The 10,373-nt window shown below is 32.4% G+C and overlaps 1 protein-coding gene and 1 pseudogene across 1 annotated transcript in view; one reads left to right on the top strand and one right to left on the bottom strand.

Moving 5' to 3' along the window:
• The window catches only part of Stpg2 (sperm tail PG-rich repeat containing 2), an 809,484-nt gene that overhangs the window by 337,069 nt on the left and 462,042 nt on the right, over positions 1-10,373 (top strand). The window lies entirely within an intron of this gene.
• On the bottom strand, positions 7,237-7,704 carry LOC105743434 (annotated as a pseudogene).

Genomic DNA, 10,373 nt, shown 5'->3' with positions numbered 1-10,373 from the left:
ATATATTTTAATGAATTATTTATTTCCCTACTTGTAACATTTTTTCTAGATATTAATAAACTCATCAAGTGGCAGTCTTGAATCTTTTGGTGCAGTTATTCAGTATTAATCCTTTTCTCTATAAGGCTTAAGATATAGTAATTATTGATAGACAATTGTTCTCATATTGTAACTAATTCTGTATTCGTGATGGAATTTTATTTGTTAGATTTGGCAGGCAAAATTTCTAAAAAGTTTCTCAAATATATTGTGTCTTCATTTGTAGAACCTATGATTATAATGAGACATCATTCTCTTGTTTGTTTTGATAAATAGTAGAGTTGTTCTTAAAATAGGGCAGGCCCAGCGAGTGTGTGGGAGAGGTTCCATGCTCCCCTGTACCCACTGGACCCCTCTGGACCCAGCTCAGGCCCACTTGTGCGTGAGTCCTTCTGTCCTGCTCTCTGGACCCCTCCAGACCCAGCCCAGGCCTGGCATACAGTCAGAGGGTAAACCTCTGCAGTTGAAGTCTCTGCAGAGAGACTAGGGGCCAGAATCACCCAGCTAATCCAGGAGCACAACATCTTGCCAGAGGGGCACAACAGGTTCACTTCCAAGGGATGCAGCAGGAAGAAGCTGAGCACAGCAGCCAGACCAAGCCAGGCACAACTGGATGAATTCAAACTTCATCGATCTGCATCAGAATTTCAGTAGGATCTAAGGTTATAACTGCACCAAAGCTCTACAGCAAAGGTCAAAAGACAGTGCTATACAAAATGACAAAGAGAAGGAAAAAAAATGCAATCTCTGGCCCCGAGCCCACCCAGAATAAGTGCAGAAGACACTAGCACAGAAGACCTTGGGAATCACACAGCTGAAATGTCTGAATTAATAGTGTCTGAAGTAAAGAAACAACTGAAGAAAGGTATAGAGGAACTCAGATCAGATATAACCTCTGAAATAAAGAAAAGAAATCTCTAAATTAATTGGGTCTGAAGTAAAGAATCAATGCATAAACATATAGAGGAAATCAGATCAGAAATAATCTCTGAAGTAAAAAAAGAAAGGATAACTATAATGAAAGAATTAATAACTGCATCTCAAGAACACACTGATAAAAAATAGAGATTAGAAAAATGATAGAATCCTTCAAAGAACAATATAGGAAAGAAATAGATCACATGAAGCACAGTCAAGGAGATATAGAGGAACTTAAAAATCTCATTCGAAGCTTTCAAAACTGAGTGAAAGTGAAGATAGAGTTTCAGATCTTGAAGACACCATCACAGCTAGTGAAAAGGTAAGAAAAGATCTCTAAAAAAACAACTAGGATGTAGGAAAAAATAATTCGTTGCCTGCAAGATGATGCAAAGATGAACAACGTGAGACTAATAGGCATCAATGAGAGAGAAGGAGTCAATACAAATGATATTAAAAAAAATATGGGCAGAAGTAATAGCCAGAAACTTCTCAAATATGAGGAAACAATCTGACATTCAGTAACTGAAGCATATAGAACTCCAAAGAACATCAGCCCAATTAAAAACACACTGAGACATATAATATTCAAGATCCCAGAAATCCAGCACAAGAACAATATACTGAAAGCTGATAGAGATAAAAAAAGAACAGATTACATTTAGAAGAAAACGCATTAGAATAATGGCACATTTCTCTTCACAAACCATGAAGTCAAGAAGAGCATGGAGCAGATACTTCAAGTCCTCTAAGAAAACAAATTCCAACCCAAACTATTCTACCCTGCAAAACTCTCTTTCAAGTTTGATGGAGAAGTGAAATACTTCCATGACAAAGAACAACTAAAGAATTTTATGAGCCCTACACAGACTGCTAAATGATGTTCTAGAGAGGGACCAAAGTGATGAGAACACAAGAACGAGAACAGAAGACACGTACTAAATAGGTAAAACAATTATAACCAGGAGAAAATGGAGTAAATGACTATATTGGATTATTTTGCTGAATTCATGCACCTACAATATTTAAATGGCAATGGAATATCCATCTCTGACAAAACTAAACAGAAAAGGAGATACAAATGAAGGACCATTTTGTATCTGTGTATATAAAATAGTTAGGATAGATATACAGCTACTTTTTCTTAATTCAACGAGAAGAAAGGTTTGTACTAATATTGTCCAGACAGGATATCATGTCTGCATCTTGTACTATGAATAACCACTACGAAGACAAAAATATGCAATGTGTCAATTATTGAAACTGTCTTATTAATTGATTTTAAAACTGTCTCATTGCTATTTGTTTCTCAATAAAATTAATAAAATAAATAAATAAAATAAAATAAGGAAATTATTCTTGATTATTTTGATGGACCCATTGTGAAAACAAAGTCATTAGGAGCAGATACTTTCTTCAGGTGGAAGAAAGAAGTCATGGAAGTTAGAGTTATGAGAAGAATCCCAAAGAGTATTGCTGCTTTAAAGGTAGAACAGGCCTGTGAAATGGTAAATGGAGCTTTTAGGTACAAGGATCAGTCTCTAAGGAATAGCAAGGGAATTGGAATCACATATATATACTTACAGGCAATTAGATTTTATCAACTAACTGAATTAGCTAGGTGGTATATTTTGCCCTTGAGTTTGCAGATTAGGAGCTCAGTTTATCTGACACTTGATTCTGGAGTTGTAATGTCTCAATAAGAGAACCTAAACATGTACACCCCTACTGCTAATCAATAAAACTTGATCTCATAATAAACTGAAATTATGTTAACTGAACAAGTTTGTGATGGTTTGTTATAAAGAATCTCTTAGTTACTTTCTCATTGATAGGTAATACCCAGCACCTACAACTTAAAGGAGAAAAGTTTTATTTTGGTTTATGGTCAGAAGTAGTTTTAGGTCACTGTAGGCTGGTTCCTAAGACAAGCAGCAAGGCAGAAGTGCCACTTCTCAGGCTGTTGTAGGAAGAAACTGAGGCATAGTTCCAGGAACGTGGCAGGGTGATAGTCTCACAACAGTGACCCGGCTACTCCAGCAAGCATCACTGCCCAACATGACATTTAACCAGAACTCACTAGTGGCCTGATCTAATGAGTATCACTCCACTACCCAGTCACCTTCCCAAAGCCTCACCTGTGAGCACGTGAGGCTTTGGGGGAACATCTAGTTATAAACCATATATATCTAATATATATATTGTATATATATGTATATATATTAGTTCATCAGAAAATTAATAACCCTAAAGGCATCAGGATGATTTTTACTTTTACACTATTTTAATGTGCTTAAGAAATAAGAACCTTTTAGAAACTAATAGGTATATTTTAAAATTAACTGAAAGATTAAGAATCATATATTATGATCCTAACTTACATCTAAAATTTCTGTTCACCTTATGTATAATTTCCTCATGTAACTATCATTACATATTTATATTATGAACACTTTTTGATGTTGAGGATTATCAGTAAATGGTGATGTAATCATGGATTAATATGACAGTAACATTTGAAGGAGATAAATGCTACAAGTATAGGAATTATACTCAGATATGAGTGTCTATTAACTTTATTGATTTGAATAAATCAAAGTAGGAGCAACTTTTCATCCTTAATAAAACAGAATAAAGTATATTATAGAATCAAGGGTAGGACATATAAAGTATTAATTATTACCTTTTCCACAATTTATATATATATATATTTTTTTTCTTTTTAAAAGAATACAAAATAATGATAGGAAAAAATCCCAAAATAGCATGAGAGAAGGGCCTGAGGGTGTTTAGGGTTTAACTACTAGATCGGACTCATGGTGATCCCCCTGTTTACAGCCTACCAAGAGCTGGGATTATAGGCGTGCACCACCATGCCCAGTCATTTTTTAAAAGTTATTTTATTTTTTATCTTAGGGAAGAGAAATACAGCATTAGAAATGATACAAAATTTCATTAAACAAAATAATAAGAATTCAACAATAGTTGCTAAATTGCATGATGTTATCTTCAAATTAGTTCAGGTTAACAGATATACATGTAGAAAATTAAAAAAACAAAAAAAAACAAAACGAAAAAACAAATCAGTAACAAAAAAGTTGTAAGAAATTCAAAAGATAAAAATGAATAAAAAGAAAAAAGATTAAGCATTAATTTCTCCTTTCAAAAGAACAGCAGAAATCAGCAGTACAATTATTTAAAGTATTCTGAATATATACATAAATATATTTTTCCCCTTTCATTTGTCCTTTCCTTCAAACCAGTCTTTCCTTCCCATTCAGCAAAGTCTTTCCCTTTCACAGTATCTATTGTACCTTTTAGATTTTCATTAATCTTTAAGGTACTCACATTAGCAAGATAATATGATGTCTGCACAGGTAGGTCTGATTTATTTCACTTACCAATATAGTCTCTAAGTGCATCCATTTATCTACAAAAGCATTGAATTTATCTTTTTTTTAATAGCTGAATAATACTTCATTGTGAACAATTTATATTATGCTATTGTTTTATTAGAGTTTTATTCCACTTTAAAGTGACATTGTACATCAGCTGGATGTATATTAACTTCAAAAATATTTGAGAAGATAATAGGTTTTATGATATTAAAGTAAACTTTTGCTTAGAAAAAGGCAATTGTTTTTTTAACTTTTGGGAGGAAGGCGGAGAAGAATAAAGGAATAATCAGGACACAAGGATCATTACAAATTTAACATTTTTTTTTATTAAAAATCATTTCAGTTGCCTGGCAAGTGCAGGGTCCTGATTTTAATCCCTGGTACCGCCAAAAAAATATTTTGGATTACCAAAAGCAAGTCTTTAGAAACTTTTTGAAAACCTAATCCTCAAATCTAATTTATTATTTTTAAATATATTAAATTTAATCAAACACTAATTGGAACCAGAATTATAGTCAGAGTTTTAAAAATTTGTATTTTGTATTTAATAATCTAGTTTGGTGATAGGTTCACCAACAATTTCAGAGTATATAATTCATGTTTTAAAATGGCAGGCAATAATTTTGAAAAACAATTAACTTACTGAGTTACTAACTTCAAGAAACAAAACACAAAAGAATTCACCAATTTTAGTATTATACAATAAAACAAGTTATGCAAGACAATGGTTTGTTTGCTTGTATCCATAATATTTTGATTTGTAGTATTTTGCTTTTAGGTTTTACATTTATCCAATACTCTGAAATATTTCACATGTATGGTGTCCTCATCTTTTTATTTACCAAATCTCTATTAGAAATTAATTTTTATTAAAGAAAATATTAAAAGACTTTAAATGATTTAGAGGAAGTGACAAAATAAAGTTTTGTATGTTCATTCTGAAAATTTCAAACTGAAAATATAGTGAAATTATATTATTGCTATGGAATGTACCCTTTTTTGCACATATTGTTACAAACATAGTCACATCCAATTTATTGGGTGCTGATTTCACAGACTGTAAGAGTTTATCTTTTATCTTCTGACTTCATGTACCTCTCTTTTCTTTATCTTAGTTTTGTTTACTATTTGGAGGAGAGAGTTTATTTAGCTAGTGCAGATATTAATTTTCTTGATAAATTTATTTTTATTGTACAAAGTTTTTAGAATATAAAAAAATCTAAACAAGACACACTGAAAACAAGTGTAAGAAACTTGGGAAAAGAGTTTATGAAAATGGCAATGGAAAGAGACTTCGTAGCAAAAAGAGAAGTGGAAGAAGGAAGAGATGCATGGGTTTTTGTATCTTCTGCAAGTAATACTTAGTTGATCAGTTAGAAGAGACTGATACAATATTAATGCAGTGAGAATCACCAAAATAAGTATTTTTTAATACATCCTTTTCTTTCTCCTGCCAGTCTTTTTAAGATTAAGTAACTAGATTTTTGCACTGGATTACTATTTTAAAGCATCTACCATCTGTCTTAACAGAAAATATGGAAGATGCTAAGAATTTTACCACTGGCCATTTCATAGGAAAATATTATAAAAAATGATTGTAATCTAGTAGCAAAAAGAAATTCATAGAGTTCTTAAAGAATATAATAAAAATTTGTGTGTAAATATATATGACATAGTATGATCGTAATGCAGTAATTTATGTGGGAATTTAGCAAGGCACAATATACATTGGCCAAGGGTCCATAGTTTTCTGTGAGAATGTACCATCTTAGATATAACAATATCTTGATTCACTTTAAAATTTAAAAAATTTTAATGTAATACAAGTAGATATTAAGAAAAATATAAAATACCTCTATGAAAAATAAAACAAAAATTCTTTTTTTCTTTACTTTTATTAATTTTAATGAGAAAGAATTAGCAATGAGACTAACCTTTCAAAACAGGTTAGTAGGACAGTTATAATAACTAATACATTGCATATTGTCTTTGTAGTAGTTATTCACAATACAAGATGCAGACATGCGCTCTTGTCTAAACAATATTAGTGTACATCATTGAACTAAGAGAAAGTAGCTGCATATCTAAACTATTTTCTATATATATATTTTACATATACATACATATATATATATATTTTTTTTTTCACTACAAAATGGTCCTTCATTTATATCCCCCTTTTTTGTTTTGTTTTGTCAGAGATAGGTGTTCCATTGCGTTAGAAAAGCTGTATTTGGAGAAGTCTTTAAAGGACCTTTTCATACTTGAAGCCAGTCTAACAATTGTAGGCACTTGAATTTAGCAAAATAATCCTATATAGTCCAGTAGTCCATAATAGTGGTGGGTTATCAGCAGAACTGGCAATTGTCAGAAGTTGTTGACCTGAGCCTTTTATAGCTCAGCATATTAATATGGCATTACTTTTTATACTTCGTGTTTATACTTTTCTACTAGATGGTGAAGACCAAGATAAAGCAAGACCCATGTAACTAAAAATGTAACTTAAAGCAAAAATTCTTAACAAAAATAGAGATTAACACTCCTTAATATACTGTGTATCATGATTTCAAAAGAATGATCATTATAAAAATGATTATCACTCACAAAGGAAAACACAAAAATAAAAGAACAAAATTTTCTTTTCAATGAAAAACAAAAAATAATATAAGTGAAACTAGCATTTATCTTAGAATATGTTGAAACAAAAAAGCTAATTTGGGTAGTTATTTGAACTTTTCACTGCTTATTTCTTTGTCTTCTATTTTTTCATACAATGCACAATTTCTGAGTTTCTCATATAAGAAAAACCATATGATATTTATTTATTAATTTTTTTTACAGGGAAAAAGTATATATTTAGAATTAGCCAACTGCACTCAGTTTAGATGATCCCAATTTTGTTGGCAACATCCAGTGCATCATAATCAGGAGCCAGTCGAACATATGCCTTCTTCTTGCCATCAGGCCTGATTAGGGTATTGACCTTGGCGACATCGATGTCATAGAACTTATTTACAGCTTGTTTGATTTGATGTTTCCTGGCTTTGATATACACAATGAGCACGAATGTGTTGTTGATCTCGATCGCTTTCATGGCTGACTCTGTGGTCAGGGGGAACTTGATGATGGCATAGTAGTCAAGCTTGTTTCTCCTGGGGGTGCTCTTCTCAGGGTATTCGGGCTGCCTCTGGAGTAGCAGTGTCTTAGAATGATGGAAGGTGGGTGACGTTCGTATCTTCTTTTTGTGGCTGTGGATGCCTTTCAGCACAGCCTTCTTGGCCTTCAAATCTTTTGCCTTTGCTGAAGCTTTGGGAGGGGCAGGGACTTCCCTCTTCGCCTTTGATGCCATCTTGATATTTAAAATCGTCATACATATTTTCCTTCACGTTATGTTCCTCAGATTGCGTTCATATGCCCCTATGAATGTCTCAACTTTATATTTCTTTATGACAGTATAATATTTCATTGTGTATAAATAACATGTTATTTATCTAGTATCTAGTTCAATGATCTCTTTTTAATGTTTTACTTTCTTTTTTCATGCATTCCTGGGATGAATCCACTTCGTGATGAAGTATAATGTTCTTGATGATTTGCTGCATTCTGTTTGCTATATTTTATCAAGGATTTTTCATCTATGTTCATTAGGGAGATTGACTTGTAGTTTTCTTTTGGATATTTCTCTGTTTTTGGTTTCAGAGTAATGCCTGCAAGAATGGGTTTGGAAGAATTATTTCCTTTTCACTTTCATTGAAGAGTTTAAGAAGAGTTGGTATTAGATCATGTCTAAATTTCTTATAGAATTCAGCTGTGAATTCATCATGACTTGGGTTTTTCTTTGTTGATAGTTGTTTTTATTATATTTTTAATTTTATTGACTGATATTGGGTTATTCAGAATTTTTATATCTTCTTGATTCAGTATAGGATATGTGTATGTAACTAGGAATATGTCCATTTCTTCTATTTTCCATCCTGTGAGAGTAAAAATTTTAGAAATAGGTATTGATGATCTATATTTCTATAGGATCTATAGTGATTTCAACCTTTTTGTTCTTCATTGCATGAATTTGAATATTTTCTTTCCTTTTTTGATAAGGTTGGATAGGGGTTTATTAATTTTATTTATCCTTCAATGAACCAACATTTGGATTCATTGTTTTGTATTGTTTTCTTCGTCTTCATTGCATTAATTTGTGCTTTGATCTTCATAATTTCCTGCCTTCTGTAGGTTTGACTTGCTCCTCTTACTTCTAGGGTTTGAGGTGCAGCATAAGATTGTTTATTTGAGCTCATTCTGTTTACCTGATATGAGAATTTATTGCTATAAATTCCCCCCCCCCTTTTTTTTGGCAGAACCGGATATTGAACTCAGGCCCTTGCGTTTGCCAGGCAAGCGCTTATTCTACTGAGCCATCTCCCTGGCCCTATAAATTTCCCTCGTAAGACAGCTTTCATTGCATCCTATAGGTTCCATTAAGTTGTATCTGAATTTTGTTTAATTGTAAATATTGTTTAATTTCTTCTTTAATTTCATCCATGATGCATTGATTCTTCAGGGAGGTATTATTTTTGTTACTATGTGTTTATAGAGTTTTTGCTGTTTCTTTTGTCAATAATTTCTAGTTTTTTTGCACTATGGTCAGATAATAAGCATGAGATAATTTCTATTCCTTTGCATTTACTTAAGCATACTCTATGTGCTACCACACGATCTATTTTGTAGAACATCCCATGTGCAGCTGAGAAGAATGTATATTATTATTATTATTATTATTATTATTATTATTATTATCATCATCATCATCATCATCATCATCATCATCATCATCATCATTATTATTATTTGCAGTACTGGTGATTGAACTCAGGACCCTGTGCTTGTCAGGCAAACATTTATTCTACTGAGCTATCTCCTTGGGTCCAAGAATGTGTATTATGATGCTGTGGGGTGGCACACTCTGTAAAAGTTTACTAAGTCCATTTCTCCACAAGTTTGGTTTATTTCTTTCTTTGCTGATTTTTTGCATAGTCCATCTATTGCTTTGTGTCAATGGGGTGTTAAAATCCCTCAGTACAATTATGTTATTTCTTATTAGATTTTTTTTCTGTATTTTAGGGAAGGATCTACAAGGTATTCATGGTCTCACTATTAGATCGGACTCATAGTGATTCTCCTGTTTACAGCCTTCCAAGTGCTGGGTTAATAGGTGTGTGTCACCACACCCAGTCTCAATCACCATTTCAGTGCGTCCTGGGGGTGGTACTGGCATAGCAGGCCTGGGTATTGAACCCCTGGCTCCTGCATCTCTTGTAGGCATTTTAATCTCTTATTGGACTTTTCATGTTTGCTAAAATTTGTGTTGTACAATTGAGTGCTCCTAATTGGATACATATATATTTATGAATATCATCTCTTCCTCTTGCATTTCCCCCCTAACAAGTATATAGTGACTTTCTTTATGTCTTTTCATCATGCTTGTTTGGAAGTTGACATTATTAGCAATCAGAATAGCTGCCCTGCTTTTTCTGTGTTCCTGTCACATGGAGTATTTTTCTACATCCTTTTACTTTCAATCAATTAATTTCTTTTTGAGTTAAATGTATTTCTTGTATGTTACATATTGTTGGTTTCTTTTCTTGATGCATTATGCCAGTCTTCTTCCTTTGATTCATGAATAGAGATCATTTACATTAATGGTTATAAATGATAAGTATTGGCTTATCTTTGTCATGTTGTTTTCCTACCATAGGAACCCTACTTTCCCTCTCTGTGTAATTACTAGCTCTGCTTGGTGATTCTCTTCTGTTTTTATTGAAGTTTTTTTTATCCCTTTTTGAAATAGCAATCAGTACACTTTGTAGGGTTGGTTTCTTTGTCATGAATGGCTTCAATTGTTCATTGTCATGGAAGTATATTATCTCTCCATTTAATTTGATAGATAGTTTTGTAGACTACATCAATTTGGGTTGCAAGTTTTTTTTCCAGAACTTTAAATATCTCTCTCCAAGCTTTCCT

Source organism: Octodon degus, unplaced genomic scaffold (assembly GCF_000260255.1).
Source record: "Octodon degus isolate 3935 unplaced genomic scaffold, OctDeg1.0 scaffold00125, whole genome shotgun sequence".
Classification (NCBI taxonomy): domain Eukaryota; kingdom Metazoa; phylum Chordata; class Mammalia; order Rodentia; family Octodontidae; genus Octodon; species Octodon degus.
This window is presented reverse-complemented; position numbering and strand designations above follow the sequence as displayed.